Raw genomic sequence first — 16,633 nt, 5'->3', positions numbered from 1 at the left:
ATACTCAAGTATAGCTGGGAGTATACACCTCTTTACCTCGGCGTTCGCTTCTCGCTCCCTATTCAATTGCTCCTGCAAGGCATCATAATCACGGTGGGCAGTTTGGAGTGCAGAAATTAAGGCCTCTTTTACCTGGATCAAGGATTCAGCTTCCCTTTGCTCCTCCTTTTCCTTTGCCACCGTTCCTGTGACAATTCTGCCCATCACTCCGGTCTGCAGCACATCTCGGTGGCTTGCTGACGCCTGTTGTCCTGATATCGCAGGCTCAAGTGGTTCGGTCACTTCCTCTGTGACTTGACAAATATTTTTATTTTTCTTCTTTCTCTTTGTTTTATTAGTTCCAGAGACATCAGTGGTACTGGGCACACACACACTGGACACTTTTGCAGCTTTCATCTGCGGGTACGTCTCTCTTCTCGGGGCCACATATGCGTCGTCATCATAATCATCATATGGCCTGAAGGGACACTGTTTTGTATGGTTAAGTACATTGCAAAACTGACACATGACGGCGGCCATTTTAAAACCCCGGGTTTTTTTTTTCCACACCCGACGAGGCAGACTTTGCACAACACACGTAAGTTGTTCTTGCTTTACAATATTTGAACCTTCTGGGTTTTTCTTAGGGCAACTTCTTTGCAAAAATCCATTTTCACTTTCTTTTTTACCAGACAGGGCAAACTTTACCTCACAGCACTTGCTAGCTGCAAATTCACTCACTTCAGCAAAAGGCATTAGCTTTACACAGCAATCCTTTCATACCCGACGGGTCAAAATTTACAGTCAGCGCTTGCTAGCTGTAACTTCCATGCTTCAGCAAAAATCATTTTTTTCCCTCTTGAGTTCAGTGTCTCAACACATCTTCATCTACTGACCCCCAGAGGCGTAACATCCCACTTCTGACACCACCTGTGGCGGGACGGCCTCGCGGCAGGGTCAGTAAGACGCTTGACACGATGGAAAACTTTAAACACTAGTGGTTTATTAGCCACAACCAAAATAAGTACGGGTGCACTGTCCCTTTAAGAAACTACTTTCTTGAAAATTAAATTCTAGTCCCGTTAGGGACACTAACTCACTTCTTGAGCCCTTACTAACAGGACAGCCAGCTAATCTGGTCATGCCCAAAACATGCTACACAAAGGTTAACCGATACGTATAAGAATAAAGTCTTATCTGTATAGCAGCTCCAGCAGCAAACAGGAACACGGTTCCAGGGAGCAGGCTGTGTCCAGCCTCGCAGCGATCTTGATCTTTATCCTGGGTTGGGGTCCCAGCTGGTCCCAGCAGCCTAGTTCCTCGCAGGACTGGGGACCAGAGCAACAGCAACGGCTTCCCAGCCGGGAGAGTTCTCTCCACCTTCCTGTGGAAAAACAAGCTCTCTGTGTGTGTGTGTCACTTCCTGCTTTTAAACCTGCAGTCTCTCAGGCCTCCTGCTTAATTAGGCTGCAGGTGTGCTTCCTTCTGTCTGAGGAGTTAACACTCTGTGAACTGGCTACAGCGTCTCTCCATTCACTATTCCAGCCTACTGAGTCAGTGACTCTGTCACAATATATATATATATATATATATATATATATATATATATATATACATATATATATATATATGAAACAAGGCAGCAGGCACTCTGTAAACAATGAAACACTGATGCTTATCCCATATGCGATATTGAAACAGCAGATATTACCAGATCTTCATCTGAAAAGAAGAGACAGCACACAGCCAAGTTGAAATGACAATATATTGAGGTAACAAAAACCAAGGCACTACATCCGTCGTTTCAGTCAGCTACATGTGACCTTCCTCAGGGATGTGCACATCCCTGAGGAAGGTCACATGTAGCTGACCGAAACGTCGGATGTAGTGCCTTGGTTTTTGTTACCTCAATATATTGTCATTTCAACTTGGCTGTGTGCTGTCTCTTCTTTCCGGATGAAGATCTGGTAACATCTGCTGTATGTATATATATATATATATATACACACAGTTGTGTGAAAAAGAAAGTACACCCTCTTTGAATTCTATGGTTTTACATATCAGGACATAATAACAATCATCTGTTCCTTAGCCGGTCTTAAAATTAGGTAAATACAACCTCAGATGAACAACAACACATGACATATTACACCGTGTCATGATTTATTTAACAAAAATAAAGCCAAAATAGAGAAGCCATGTGTGAAAAACTAAGTATACCTTATAATTCAATAGCTTGTAGAACCACCTTTAGCAGCAATAACTTGAAGTAATCGTTTTCTCTATGACTTTATTAGTCTCTCACATCGTTGTGGAGGAATTTGGGCCCACTCTTCTTTACAACGTTGCTTTAGTTCATTGAGGTTTGTGGGCATTTGTTTATGCACAGCTCTCTTAAGGTCCAGCCACAACCTTTCAATCGGGTTGTCTGGACTTTGACTGGGCCATTGCAACACCTTGATTATTTTCTTTTTCAGCCATTCTGTTGTGGATTTGCTGGTGTGCTTGGGATCATTGTCCTGTTGCATGACCCAATTTCGGCCAAGCTTTAGCTGTCTGACAGATGGCTTCACATTTGACTCTAGAATACTTTGGTATATAGGAGTTCATGGTCGACTCAATGACTGCAAGGCTCCCAGGTCCTGTGGCTGCAAAACAAGCCCAAATCATTACCCCTCCACCACCGTGCTTGACAGTTGATATGAGGTGTTTGTGCTGATATGCTGTGTTTGGTTTTTGCCAAACGTGGCGCTGTGCATTATGGCCAAGTAGGAGAAAAAAGGAGCACACAAAATATGGTGGTATCAAAAGATTACCAAATGTATTAATGCATCAGAGCGTTATGTAGTAACATTTCAGGACAAAAGTCCCTTCCTCAGACCAAACACCTAATTTCAACGGAAGGTGAGCACCAAAAGCAAATACCTTGTTAAATTTCCTTAAACAGTGGTGTGCCACTTATAATCCTTTTTGTAGTGCATTATGGCCAAACATCTCCACTTTGGTCTCGTCTGTCCGAAAGACATTGTTCCAGATGTCTTGTGGTTTGTTCGGATGCAACATTGCAAACCTAAGCCGTGCTGCCATGTTCTTTTTAGAGAGAAGAGGCTTTCTCCTGGCAACCCTTCCAAACAAACCATACTTGTTCAGTCTTTATCTATTTGTACTGTCATGAACTTTAACATTTAACATGCTAACTGAGGCCTGTAGAGTCTGAGATGTAACTCTTGTTTTTTTTTGCAATTTCTCTGAGCATTGCACGGTCTGACCTTGGGGTTAATTTGCTGGGACGTCCACTCCTGGGAAGATTGGCAACTGTCTTGAATGTTTTCCACTTTTGAATAATCTTTCTCACTGTAGAATGATGCACTTTAAATTGTTTGGAAATGGCCTTATAACCCTTTCCCAGTTTGATGGGCAGCAACAATTGCTTCTCCAAGATCATTGCTGATGTCTTTCCTCCTTGGCATTGTGTTAACACACACCTGAATGCTCCAGACCAGCAAACTGCTAAAACTTCAGCTTTTATAGAGGTGGTCACACTTGCTGATGATCAATTAATCAAGGGCATTTGATTAGCAGCACTTGTCTGCTACTTAGCATCTTAATTCCCATGGAAGCAGTAAGGGAGTACTTAGTTTTTCACACATAGCTTCTCCATTTTGGCTTTATTTTTATTAAATAAATCATGACACAGTGTAATATGTCATTTGTTGTTGTTCATCTGAGGTTATATTTACCTAATTTTAAGACCTGCTAAGGAACAGATGATTGTTATTATGTCCTGATATGTAAAACCATAGAATTCAAAGAGGGTGCATGGTCTTTGTCACACCACTGTGTATATATAGCTACAAAAACTTGAATGGCCATTAAAAAAACAATACACTGATTCTTAAAACAAAAAAAAGTTTATAGTGCTGAAGCAATGATATCCTGTATTTAGTAACCATTTTTATATAAGTATTTACATGTAAATCATAGCAAGTGGTGAATCATAGTTTTCTTTGTGTAAAATACAGCAAACGGACAACGTTGTCTTTTTTTCCTCTCATAAATCTGCTGTTTCTGGTTGTTTTGTAGGTTTTGTCTCTGCGAAACCCTGATATTTGCTCATCACAATATGTTTTATTTGTAAATAAATAAATTTAGCCAACTTAACGTAACAGGTATGTGACAACTAACAAAGCTAACGTCAATCTGTAAGTACAGATCTACTCTCATCCAGCAGGGTTGATAACCAACTTAATGTAATAAAATAAGGAATCGAAAAAAATAACTATAAGAAAGTGACTTCGATTTTAAGGCTGAATTGCTAGATCCAATCAAATATATAATGTTAAAAGTTCAGTCCCATCTAGGTGAAACTTAACTAAGTGCAGTGATGTATTCATTATAGATGGCCAATGTTCTGACAACGTGGCGGATTTCATGCACCCCAAATGAAAATGTTGCCATAAGTCCTATTTATAAAGCATAGTAAACTATCATTAAAATACTTACGCATGATTTGCCTGAATTTAGCTGTTAACCAGATGCTCTGAAGGCATTTTTTTGTGATGTTGCTGTCTGTGTGGCATTCTAATCCGATGGTAAAATTAAAGTGTCACCTTCTAATTATTTCATTTCTTCTCCTCTGTAAGTAATGACAAATATTCTACATTTGTAGTGCTTCATAAGAAGAAAATATTTATTTATTGCAGAAAACAACCAAATGAAATGTTCACAGCAAGGGCACCTAAATATAGAAGCAAGGTGTTGATGTTATTTAAAGTACAGTAGTCTAAGTGGATACACGGGATAATATTAGTTTCTAGTACAAATTCATTTCTATGTAACAACTTACTCCCCCCGACAGAGTACTATAGCACATATCCTATTGCAGGGAATTCAATTCACCCATTAACAGGGTAAGAAAAATAGATCAGAACTGTCAGCAGGATTTTTAACCTAATGGGTATGGTATGTGTAACTTGAGTCGCTTCAATTTAAAGCATCCACCACAAAGAAAATGTAGTAACCCCTAGCAACGGACACACACAAGAAAAGTGGTGCACTTCCCCCCTGCATCACGCACCGGCAGCCTGCTTGTCTGATGTCACCCGCAACCAAGCTAGAGACCTGACCAAGAATGCAGATAAAGAAGACATGTGTGGCGTCACAATCCCGCTCATCTCCTCGGCCAATCAGCGCGCGCGAATGAAATACTATGCGGCCCGCCTTCTCCACGTGGTTCCATTGATAGAGTAACAAAGCGCTGTCCTGCTCCTGTCTGTTTACAACAAGCAGCCGGTCCGGGGCGCCGCATGTGAGACACCGCAGGGAGGGGAGGACATTGTGAGAGGTGAAACCCTCACACTGCGTTTCACCCGAAACCCATTCTCCGGCCATTGAAACGCTGTTGAAATCCAATCTGGGACAACAGACCAGACAGCATTACGTCTGCAAAGGATTTTAGGGTGTTACTAATGGTCAGTGGTGGCCCAGTGGCCCCTCTCCACATTCAACGGGAAGCTCCCATGCGAATGTGAGGTGTGGTGTAGCTCCCTCCACTGGGCTGATGCAGAGAGGCGCCGAGAGGTCCCGGAGGTAGAGCTGGGGAGTTACAGGCTTTTACAGACCGTGCCTGTCAGACGGGAGCACATAACACAGAGCAAACAGCGGCCGGGCGGCTCATCCGCTCATCCGAATACACTCGCTGTTTTACTTTGTATTCGAGCTGTAAGTATATTCATATATACACATGGATATTAATGTATAACCAGATCGCAACCTTTGCTATCAGCCTTCGTTGGCATTTCACTTCTATTTAGCAGCATTGTTATACAGTATAGTGTATGGCTACTGCAGGATTATACAATGAAAATGAGTAACGATCTGCTGTTTTCTTGGACATTACATACATTATTACATTGCCCGATACATAGAGTGCAGAATTTGACAGTACATATTAGTTTTTGTGCTGCTGAGAATGCTATGTGTGCTATTTCTTTAGGTAACATAAATAATATATTAATATACAGGACTATCAAAGGGTGATGAACATTCACATATTTAGATCCACTTCTACTGGTCAAACATCAAGCAAGATATATACATTAAAAGGCTGATCTGAGCAGATAGGCAGAATGAAAAAATATTGGCAATACTTTTTATGAGACGGTGAAAAGTATTATAGTTTCTTACATTTGCTTCCACATTATAACCCTGAATATGTGCATATTATGTTTTAAGTAAAATACTTTTTCAACTGCATGGGTCCCAAATAATTATAGAATACTTGCAAGATTTGGCAGCTTGTTTAGACTACATACAGTATGCGACATTCTGCATGAACTTTGGAGATCCTATTGTAACGATCCTTTGGACATACCTTTAAACGTCATGTGTAGGTTCTGTAACCTGTTCAGTTATAAACTGGCCTGCTGAGTCTCACTCTGAAAATCAGTACATCTCAGTTATACTATTCACAATAGAGAAATGTAATACAATGGTGCCGTTTCTCAGATAGATATTAATTTGTATACAGTATCTTGATGTATGAGAGTTGGATTTTTATAGCTGTGATCCATGTAAATTAGTAAGGGAGCAGGTGGAAGTCAGATAACTGCAATATCATGCAGATACTCTCCACTGTTAATTCAGCTTGTATCTATCTACATACTTCCTATATTTGTCTTTTCTTCTTGTGCTTAAGCATTTGAAAACTAGTCTAAGCCTACCATAACTAAGTATGTGTCACAGTACAACATGGAGATGAAATAATTATTATTTAACATGTGCCTGGCGCTGTTGCCTGAAATTACACTCTGTGCATTTTTTCTTCTGTGACATGAAACTTGGGGACATTTTTTTATTTGTGCATGCATAAAGCTTAAGTTGAGTTTATTATAAACAATGCCTTTGTGATGCCTCTGAAAACGTTTTACTACTGTTAGTGATGTCATTACCATGTCATAGTGCACAGCAATTCCCAAACACACCTACAGTATGTTCTAATACTGTGGAAACCTGTGATGACATAGGCAAATAGCAAATGGCTAATATGATAAACATTCTCTATGTAACACATTGCGGCTCGCTGTGTTGCTGGCACCTAAGAATGAATCCCTTTGTCAGCTACTGTACATCCAAGAATAACGTATTTACATCATATATAAGTAACATCTTAATTTTTTTTACATATTTATTCCTAGTGTACCAGAATTTGGTACTGATACCTGGCAGAGAAAGGGGTATGCATTATAACAGAATGTCCAGTAATAACTACGCCTGTTATCTTGTTGTCAATTTTACCCAGGGTATATTTTGAAGAGTTATTGACATTATATAACGAGAGCAGCAAGGTTTGTATATTTTACAATTCTTGCATATGAAAAGTACAGAATTTGGCATTTATCCCATATTCCAGTGCCTATTTCCGTGTGTGTATATAGACATTTGTTCTAATGTATTGTGTGTGTGAGTAAAATAGTCATTGTCTTTATAGTAGCATTCAGGAAGTAAATTTTACCCTATGATGACAGACCTTTTAACCCACATCTATAAATTATCGACCCTACTGTATCTGTTAGAAGAAAAATAACATGAAACATGATTCAGTAAAGGATGTTGGAAGATTTCATATTGAAATATGTTATTAAGATGCAAAAGGAAAACTAAAGGCAATTTGGGGATAGACCTTTTTTTGGTTCTTTTATGTCTTTATTTTTTGCATAGGGATAAACTTGGCAGGCTACTTAAGCACTGAAAGATTTAAGATATTTACATCTAAGAACAAAATATATCCTGTTGTCACTACTTGTTCTGTTTATTTTTCATGATAAATTGCATTTAAACAATGACCCCATTGTGTGTGTGTGTGGAATAAATGAGTTCTTCAGTATTAGGTGATAACTTTTTATTTTTATTTTTTTGGACTAACAATTTGTCATTTCGAGAGTTCGCCTCTCTTCCTCAGGTTGGCAATACTGATTTGCAAAGGAATCTATGGCTAAAACAGTGTAAGGGAGAGCAAAAATAAAAAAAAACACCTGATGAACTGTAGATAATATTAACACTATCTTGTGGTGTAATTATTGTTATCAGTGTATGTCTTATAATATTGTTGTGCATTGCTTCTAAGGAGCTTAGAATCTTAGAAAGTTGGGATACATTTAAAGAGACAAAGATGAAAAATAGTTATAGCTACAGCTGTATATATGCTTTTTAAACATTCACAGGTCTCTGTCATTATTCACAACCTGTACACCTAAAGAAAGGATGGAAGTAAAATGCTAATACAGTAGCAAAAAAAACAAAAAGAAAACCCAAACGTTTGTTAAATGCATTAAGATACTATCAACATACAGGTACTTAACTGGCCAGTAATATTCTTGCAATTCACGCAATCGATTGGGACAATTTTCCCATTGATAACTGTTCTCAGGAAAGTATGAGGTGTCTGCAGATTCAGGATATAGACTAATCTGTTAAAATATCATATGCATGCTATATTTACAGGAGACATGACAGGATAACATCCCATTTTTTAAATTGTATTCCATGGTTTAAGATATGCCAAACAGCTTTTAAAGATGTGGCCATATTGGACAACCAAAAATGAATCCACAGAATGGAATATACACACTTTTCTTCTGTAAAAAAAAACGAGTTACTAGATCATATGCAAATGAGATAAGAACGCTGTAGTAATTACAACGTTGCAGTCATAAGGCATTTCTTCACAACTAAAATGAATTGGCATCAGTATTTTTTTTTAAATTAAAGACAGCTACATTTGCTTACAATGAAATGTAAAGTAAATGCTCAAATGTAAATATTTTGTGAACCTGTGATAGGACTTTAAAGGTTGCTGGGCGTTTTCCGTAGGAAATATTCTTGTATGGTGATATTTGCAAGTAATTTACAAACATGGAAATATTACAAAATATATATATTTGGTATGAGATTTAGGTGGGTACTTCATATATTGCATTATTTTGTTTGGAATATTGTATCTTTTTGCTGTTCCTGGAAAGACAATGCACATCATTTTTACTTACAGAACCTGTTAGGTAGGATTTACAAAATGCAGTTCTACATTTGTAAATCTTTTGAAATATTAACCACAAATATGGGGTGGTTATTTTCATCATAAGGACAGAATTAATTCATTGGTAGCCTGTAATTTCACTGAACATTAAAAACAAATCTTTATTGTATCACGCACTAGGAAGATTATGCCAGGTGTCTTTTTGATCTCTGAAGTACAGTAAGTACAAGATGGGAAAATCTTGCATACCCGTCAGCTGTCTGTGTACATTCACACATTTTAATCATCTACAGTAGAAGGATGATGATGATTACAACCCAGAGCCTTTTTTATTTTATTTTTTTGTGCATATGTGTTATTGTAACTGATGACATGTTAATCTTTGGTATTTGGCATGGAGAGGCCTGTCTCTTTGGGTTCATGTATCAAAGTCTTCCAGCTGTAAAACTGGGACAACAAGAGATGAATATAATCGAACCAGCAACAGGGACTGTTTTTTTTATGCTTCATTGTTATCTTGCATTTGGAGACTGATAAATGACCTTTTGTCTTTCCTAGCAAGCCTTTGGTTGGTGTATCAAACACGGTTTTGTTTTAGAGACATTCTTGGAAATGAGGGTTGGACAAAATAGGCACCTTTTGGGGAAGCAGACTGTGACTAGGATGTGTTTGTAGTTAGGTTTGCAAAGATTTATATCATCATGCATCTGTTGTCACTAACCAGTGTCCTGATTTGGTTCAGACCTGTTTTACATTTTTCTCTCATATCAGATTCAACTAGCTACAAAATGACACATAGGCCAAGCCCGTCCATGTTTTTTTTTTTTTTTTTAAATCAAGGAACTTCATTTAAAATTCTGAATAGGCTGATGCTTTGCTTGGAGCCATTCTTCTAATTTTTCAGGCTTCTAGACCCACCTCATCAAACCTTGACTAGATTTAATCTATTTCAGTGATCAGGGGCCAGATACCCACCCTGTTGGTTAATGATATATAATCTTCAGTTACTTCAAGAAGCAGTTCAAGCTGTCGTTTATAAAAAAAAAATTCATTCAATATATGCATCAATACAATCTACACATTGACAAGTGGTTAGCTAAGTAGCCAATCGATCCGTTCTCATGTGATCGATCGGCGGAGATTTGGCTCAGGGTTCACTAAATGCATCTTGGGTCTTCGTCTGCTGCACTGACAGCCAAAGTTCTGTGAGGAATATTATGTGACCAGGCGGGCAGTAGATACAATTGGTGCACTGCTAGAGAGAGGGCAAAAGGGCTATGCCAGAGCCTATCTCAGAAGAGGAAGGGGATGTGACTTTGTAAAGGGTTGCTATAGAAACAAAAATGCGTGTTACATTAGAGTACATTGAAAATGTATTTTTTTTAAATGCTACAAGTATTTTCTCATAGTACAGAACTGATTTATTAAAAAAAAACATACATGTAGGATATTGCTTGAACTGTAGCTTTAAAGTCCACACTATAATTTGAATGGTGACACAGAAATCAAGCTGTGATAAATCTTAATGTCTCAATTTCCGCAACTTTAGCACTCAAGTTTCTCCTTGGATCTTGATAAATAAATCGTTTCATTTATAATTCACCAGCTTTCTTCTGCAGTAGCGAAAGAGGTAATTAAGTTCTATTATAAATGCTACAAACAGCGCTGTAAGTTATCTGACACAAACTTCTTGTTTCAAGCCAAAATCTCACAAGAACATAGAGTAAGAGTATAACAATCTGATCATGGCATTTGTTAACCTCCAATTGTTGACATCGGTACAATAATTATTTGTTAAAATATCGTAAAGTAGCAAAACTTGAAAAGTCCTATATGGTTTTTATTTAAAGAAATCAGTTCTGTAGAATGTAGATGACATTTATTGGAACTCCTAATGACATTTTTAATGATTTTCTTAATATACTGATCATCCTTTGGTTGCTAGAGAAACCATTTAGAAAGTCATATCCTCTTCCTCTTTTGAAACAGGCTCTCACACACACCTTTTTTAATCTATGCCTTTTGGCAACAAAGTATCACAAACAGATCTGTTGCTGTGTTCCAAACAGCAGACTGGATATTACTCTGAAAGCTGTAACAATAATGTGTTACACTTAGTAATATAATGTTACATATCAGCTGCAGCATTTCATAGACTGCAGCACAAAGTCAGAAGGCAGCCATTTAGTTAGGCACACAATTGGGATATTTATAACAGGAGCAGCAAACGATTGCCAGCTTAGGTAAGAATGTAGAATTATACATTGTTACATGATTTACATATAAAAAAAGAGGGGAAAGTAGTATTGCTACTTTAAAACATGAGTCTTTTCTTCAAAATGCAGTATTGTCTAGAAAAGTATAGAAGCAATAACAACATTATCATTTACAGGCAACTGACATTGATGCCTCTTACCCTTTTGGCCAAAATACTTTTTTCTCAAAGGCTTGTTGAACTATCATTATTCCCCCACTCAGCCTAACGACTTAGGCTGGTTCTATAGTGCTGGGGCGTGCTACACCGTGCACGTACACGGCAGTTATAGATGACTGAGGTCAGCCAGCCCTTCTATACAAGGGCCGCGCACATCAGGGAGAGGGGAGCCGACAGACAGCGGTGAAGACGGTGGAAGGGAGGATTTCGCGCCGCTACTGGTGCTCAAATAGTGCCCATGGTTATTCTAACACAAACCAGTGGCAATCGCCAAAAAGACCCAGGTACATGCTGGATACATGCCTTAAACTAGGCCCAGCATTTCTGCATTGATAAATGGCCCATCAGATTAACAGCGGGGGTACCTGGCAGTCCCATTCAAACTGACCCCTGCTGTGTTAATCCTATGGGTCAATAGTCAATGCAGAAATGCCTTAAACAAGCCAGGTTACACCCACCACATAGACCGTTAGTGAAGTACCCCGCTACAGCTGAATAAGGTAAGTGTGTATGGGATAAGGTGCTAATGGGTAACGTAGTAGGTAAATATAGAAAGGACAAGAACCCACTGAAAGCACTCAATATCCCCTAAATGTGTAGTGATAAATATATTAAAAATAATCTTTAATGCTTTGCTGATTAAAATAATGGGTGTTAAAATACATCAATTGACACACATATATATAAACCCTACTGATGAGTATATAAGATACTCCGGGTTGGTAAAGTTAGGGAGACGTATGAGGTTTATTGGATCAAAACGTTCCCAGGGATCTGATATGCAGTATTCCCTTATGGTGGTAATTAGGTATACACTGGTGTAGGGGGAAAGCTAACTGATAGCCTGTCCTGATTGTCAGACAGGTATAAAGGTAATAACGTGAGAAGATGTGATTATACTCACAATAGTGGTATGCAGATAAATTAATCGGCGCAGTATATCTGGTATGTCCTCACTATGCATGGGGTAATGGGTCCTTAATCACCTGACAACAGCTAAATTGCTCCAAAAGTACAAGAGCTAGCTGAAATACACAGAGTGAAATTACAGCGGTGTATAGATTCCTATCGACAGTGTGGTAGTCTGTATGCCTGTGCGCATATTGATGAATGCGCTTCCACTGTCTTAGAATACTATTACCACCGAGACCTCTGTATAGTGTGGTTCACCTATCTTTTTAGTCAAAGATAGGTGCAAGGTGAGTGTATGATGAGGTTTGCAAAGTGAATATTCTGCCAATATGCAGAGATGTATACACAGAGTACTGCTGGCTGACTGAACAGTTAGATGATTAGCCCAATGATGGCTTGGTCAGTCCCATAGACTGCATAAAATACTCACATTAATTACCTAGATTGAAGCTGTAAACTCCATACATACAGAGAGCTCCTGTCACTAATTGACATCTGCACTGGAGCTAATCTACTCCTAGAAACGGTGTGGCTGTTGGTATGCCTATGCACATATTCATGAATGTGCTACCACCGTTAGGAGTCTATGATTGCTGATGTCACAGTGATATAATATAAATTCAGATAGCTCACCCCTCACCAGTACTTCCCGAGTCACCACTTAGACTCCTGCCCACTTAGAAGGGAACAGCACGCGAGCCGTCTGGCAGCTGTATACTGTGATACTTGAGATGCTGCAACGTGAATGCTGACGGCGCGCGTGCACGTGACGTGTGCCGACACGCGCGTTTCGCGATTGGAAACGCTTTCTCAAGGCTTAGTTGTTGTGAGGGGGAAGTCCCATGGGTCATAGTGCTAGTTATATATGTATTGGTGTGTTTCTATTGGCTAGCGGCTTCATCATGGAGGTGTGTCTATGCAGTGCTGTAGCTGGAAGCACTAATACAGCACTTCTATGATAAACACAGACTATCCTCCTATACACATGTTGATATATATATATACACACCTATGCTGCTGAACTGTTATGTATATAGTAAACAGCTTTGCTGCACTTATTCACTGCTTCCAGTGTTAATACATCTGGTAGTCAGTGGTGTGTACACATAATACTGAGTTGGTGGAAATATTAACCCCTAAGGAGACTTCTGATGATGAACAGAGGTCTCTTAATCAACTCAGATGAAGCATTAGAATACATTTAACCAGGAATTAGCATAATCATCTTCTGTATAATTTATGCAGAATTAAGATGTAGATTAATGCATACCTAACCCGGTATAGGGATAATATGTCAGAGTTATTAATAACTGGCAGGTAACATAGATGTGTTGTCACATAATGTGTTAAATATGTCATGTTGTCAAAGTAGCAATCTAATTCGCTTAGTGCCCCTTACTGAGTGGCTGAGACCGAGTAAATGAACACTGTGAATTCACTCTGTGTGACATTATGTGGTGACTAGGTGACTCAGGTCTGTATGTTGCATGAGGTCAGTAACAGATGAGTGTGTATGTACACAGATGGATTATATACCTGTGTGTTGTTTGGCTTCAAACACCCAAAGGAATGCACCCATAACTCAGATGCAAACATGTTATAGCATAGTGGCACGGTAACCAGGTTCTTAAATGAACGGGGTAAACACAAACCCCTCGTTCAAGCCTTTGGGTGTTAGTGTCTTTAGTGTGTATATCCATCTTGCCTCTTTTTGTAGCAGAACTGAGTCCCAGTCACCGTGACGTCGGTCCATTGAAAATTGGTCCATGCCAATAAATTTGACATGTGTGTGAGTATTTTGATGAACAGAGTTGATATGTCTTGCTAAGGGCTTATCAGACTTGTTGCGAATGGAACCAATATGTTCCAAGACCCTTACCTTGAATGGGCGACGGGTCTTGCCAACATATATTTTGCCACAGTCACAGATAGCTTGGTATATAACACCTGTGGTGTGGCAGTTAATGAACTTCCTTATGTTGAACGTCTGTGTCCCATTCCAATTGCAAAAAGTGCTGGTTTGTAGTATATGCTCGCATGCCTTGCATTTACCGCATCTAAATGATCCCTGTGGTTTGGGAGGTATCCATGTTCTTCTTACCTCTTCATTGAAGTGGCTGTGGACCAATAGATCATTTAAATTTTTGGCCCTTCTGCTGACTAATGATGGATAGTCCTTTAAAAATTCACCGATGGTGTTATCTGCTCTCAAGATATGCCAATGTTTGTTGATTATATCCCTTGCGAGTTTCCACTGGTTATTAAATGAACCAATGAATCTGACTATCTTGTCATCTTTGCTAATGATCTTATCCTGTAACAATAAGTTACATGGGGTGTACTTAGCCCTCTTGTATGCCAACTTGACTATTCGTTTACTATAGCCACGTTCGTAGAACCTTTCAGCCATCAAACCTGCCTGTTCCTCAAAATCAGTAAAATTACTGCAGTTGCATTTCAATCTTAGAAACTGTCCGACTGGGATGCCATTAATGAGGGATCTGGGATGGTGGCTACTGGCCGTAAGAAGGCTGTTTGTTGCTGTGGCCTTACGATGAATGGTAGTAGCAATAGTGTTGTCAGTATCTCGAGAAATACACACATCTAGGAACGTAACTTGGTTATAATCATATTCTAAGGTCAGAAAAAGATTAAGTTCGTTCCTATTAAGAATATCCACGAACTCCAGAAGTTCAGCAATGGTGCCATTCCATAGCATCATCACATCATCGATGTAGCGAACCCATACATCAATGTGTGATGTGTACGGTTCCATAGCTTCAGAAAAGACCAGCGTAGTTTCCCACCACCCTAAATATAGGTTGGCGTATGATGGGGCACATTTTGTACCCATGGCCGTACCTTGAATCTGATGGTAATAGGTGTTTGCAAACAAGAAGTAATTGTGTGTCAGTACAAACTCAATCAGATCGGCCATGAATACATTGTGTGCTTTGTAAAGCGTACCCCTAGTGTTGAGGAAATACAGAGCTGCCTTTATGCCAGCATCATGTTTGATGCTGGTATAAAGTCCTTCGACATCCATAGTGACAAAGATGGTTTTGTCGGTTACAGTGATACCATCAAGTCTTTTCAGCACATCCTTGGTATCTCTGAGGTAGGATGGCAAGGATTGTACAAATGGTCGAAGGATGCAGTCAATGTATGAGCTTGTTTTTTCGGTTAAGCTCCCAATCCCCGAGACAATTGGCCTACCTGGTGGGGGTCTCTTAAGTTTATGTAACTTGGGCAGGCTATATAAAGTGGCTGTTTTTGGAAACTTGACCAGCATATAGTCATGTTCTTTTTGACTAATAAGTTTGTTATGTAGGCCTTTATGTAAGATTTTCATCAATTCTGTTTGATACTTAGATGTTGGGTCAGTATCTAAGACCTCATAACAGGCTATATCTGAAAGGAGTCTAATATTCTCCTTCTTATAGTCAATAGTGTCCAAAACAACCAAGTTCCCACCCTTGTCTGCTGGTTTTATAGTAATACCTTTATTTTCTGTGAGTTCTTTCAGTGCTTTATCTGCATACCACTATTGTGAGTATAATCACATCTTCTCACGTTATTACCTTTATACCTGTCTGACAATCAGGACAGGCTATCAGTTAGCTTTCCCCCTACACCAGTGTATACCTAATTACCACCATAAGGGAATACTGCATATCAGATCCCTGGGAACGTTTTGATCCAATAAACCTCATACGTCTCCCTAACTTTACCAACCCGGAGTATCTTATATACTCATCAGTAGGGTTTAAATATATGTGTGTCAATTGATGTATTTTAACACCCATTATTTTAATCAGCAAAGCATTAAAGATTATTTTTAATATATTTATCACTACACATTTAGGGGATATTGAGTGCTTTCAGTGGGTTCTTGTCCTTTCTATATTTACACCCAGCACATAAACAGAATGTAACCGGGCTAGTTTAAGGCAAGCTTTAGAATACGCGTGTGTGTGTGTGTGTGTGTGTGTGTGTGTGTGTGTGTGTGTGTGTGTGTGTGTGTGCACAAATAAAACATTTTTTATTTATTCAACTTTTTTGTTTTTGTTTAAAAAAAATCTTTTTACACCATTATTTCACTCACACAATCTATACACATACATACAGACGAGACCACGACTATTCTAAAGCTTGCCTTAAACTAGCCAGGTTACATTCTGGGTATGTGCTGGGCTAGTTTAAGGCATTTCTGCATTGCCTAATGACCCATAGGATTAACACAGCAGGGATCACTGGCAGTCCCATTCAGTTTG

At 39.0% G+C, this 16,633-nt stretch overlaps 1 protein-coding gene across 3 annotated transcripts in view; it reads left to right on the top strand.

The window, feature by feature from the left end:
• The first annotated feature begins 5,234 nt into the window (after window positions 1–5,234).
• Window positions 5,235–16,633, top strand: part of FRMD1 (FERM domain containing 1) — a 114,341-nt gene continuing 102,942 nt past the window's right edge. For all 3 annotated transcript variants that reach the window (XM_075596917.1, XM_075596918.1, XM_075596919.1), the window contains exon 1: window positions 5,235–5,700. The gene's annotated coding sequence lies outside the window, so the exon portion shown is untranslated. The remainder of the gene's footprint in view (window positions 5,701–16,633) is intronic.

The sequence above is a fragment of the Ascaphus truei genome, chromosome 4 (genome assembly GCF_040206685.1).
Source record: "Ascaphus truei isolate aAscTru1 chromosome 4, aAscTru1.hap1, whole genome shotgun sequence".
NCBI lineage: Eukaryota > Metazoa > Chordata > Amphibia > Anura > Ascaphidae > Ascaphus > Ascaphus truei.
This window is presented reverse-complemented; position numbering and strand designations above follow the sequence as displayed.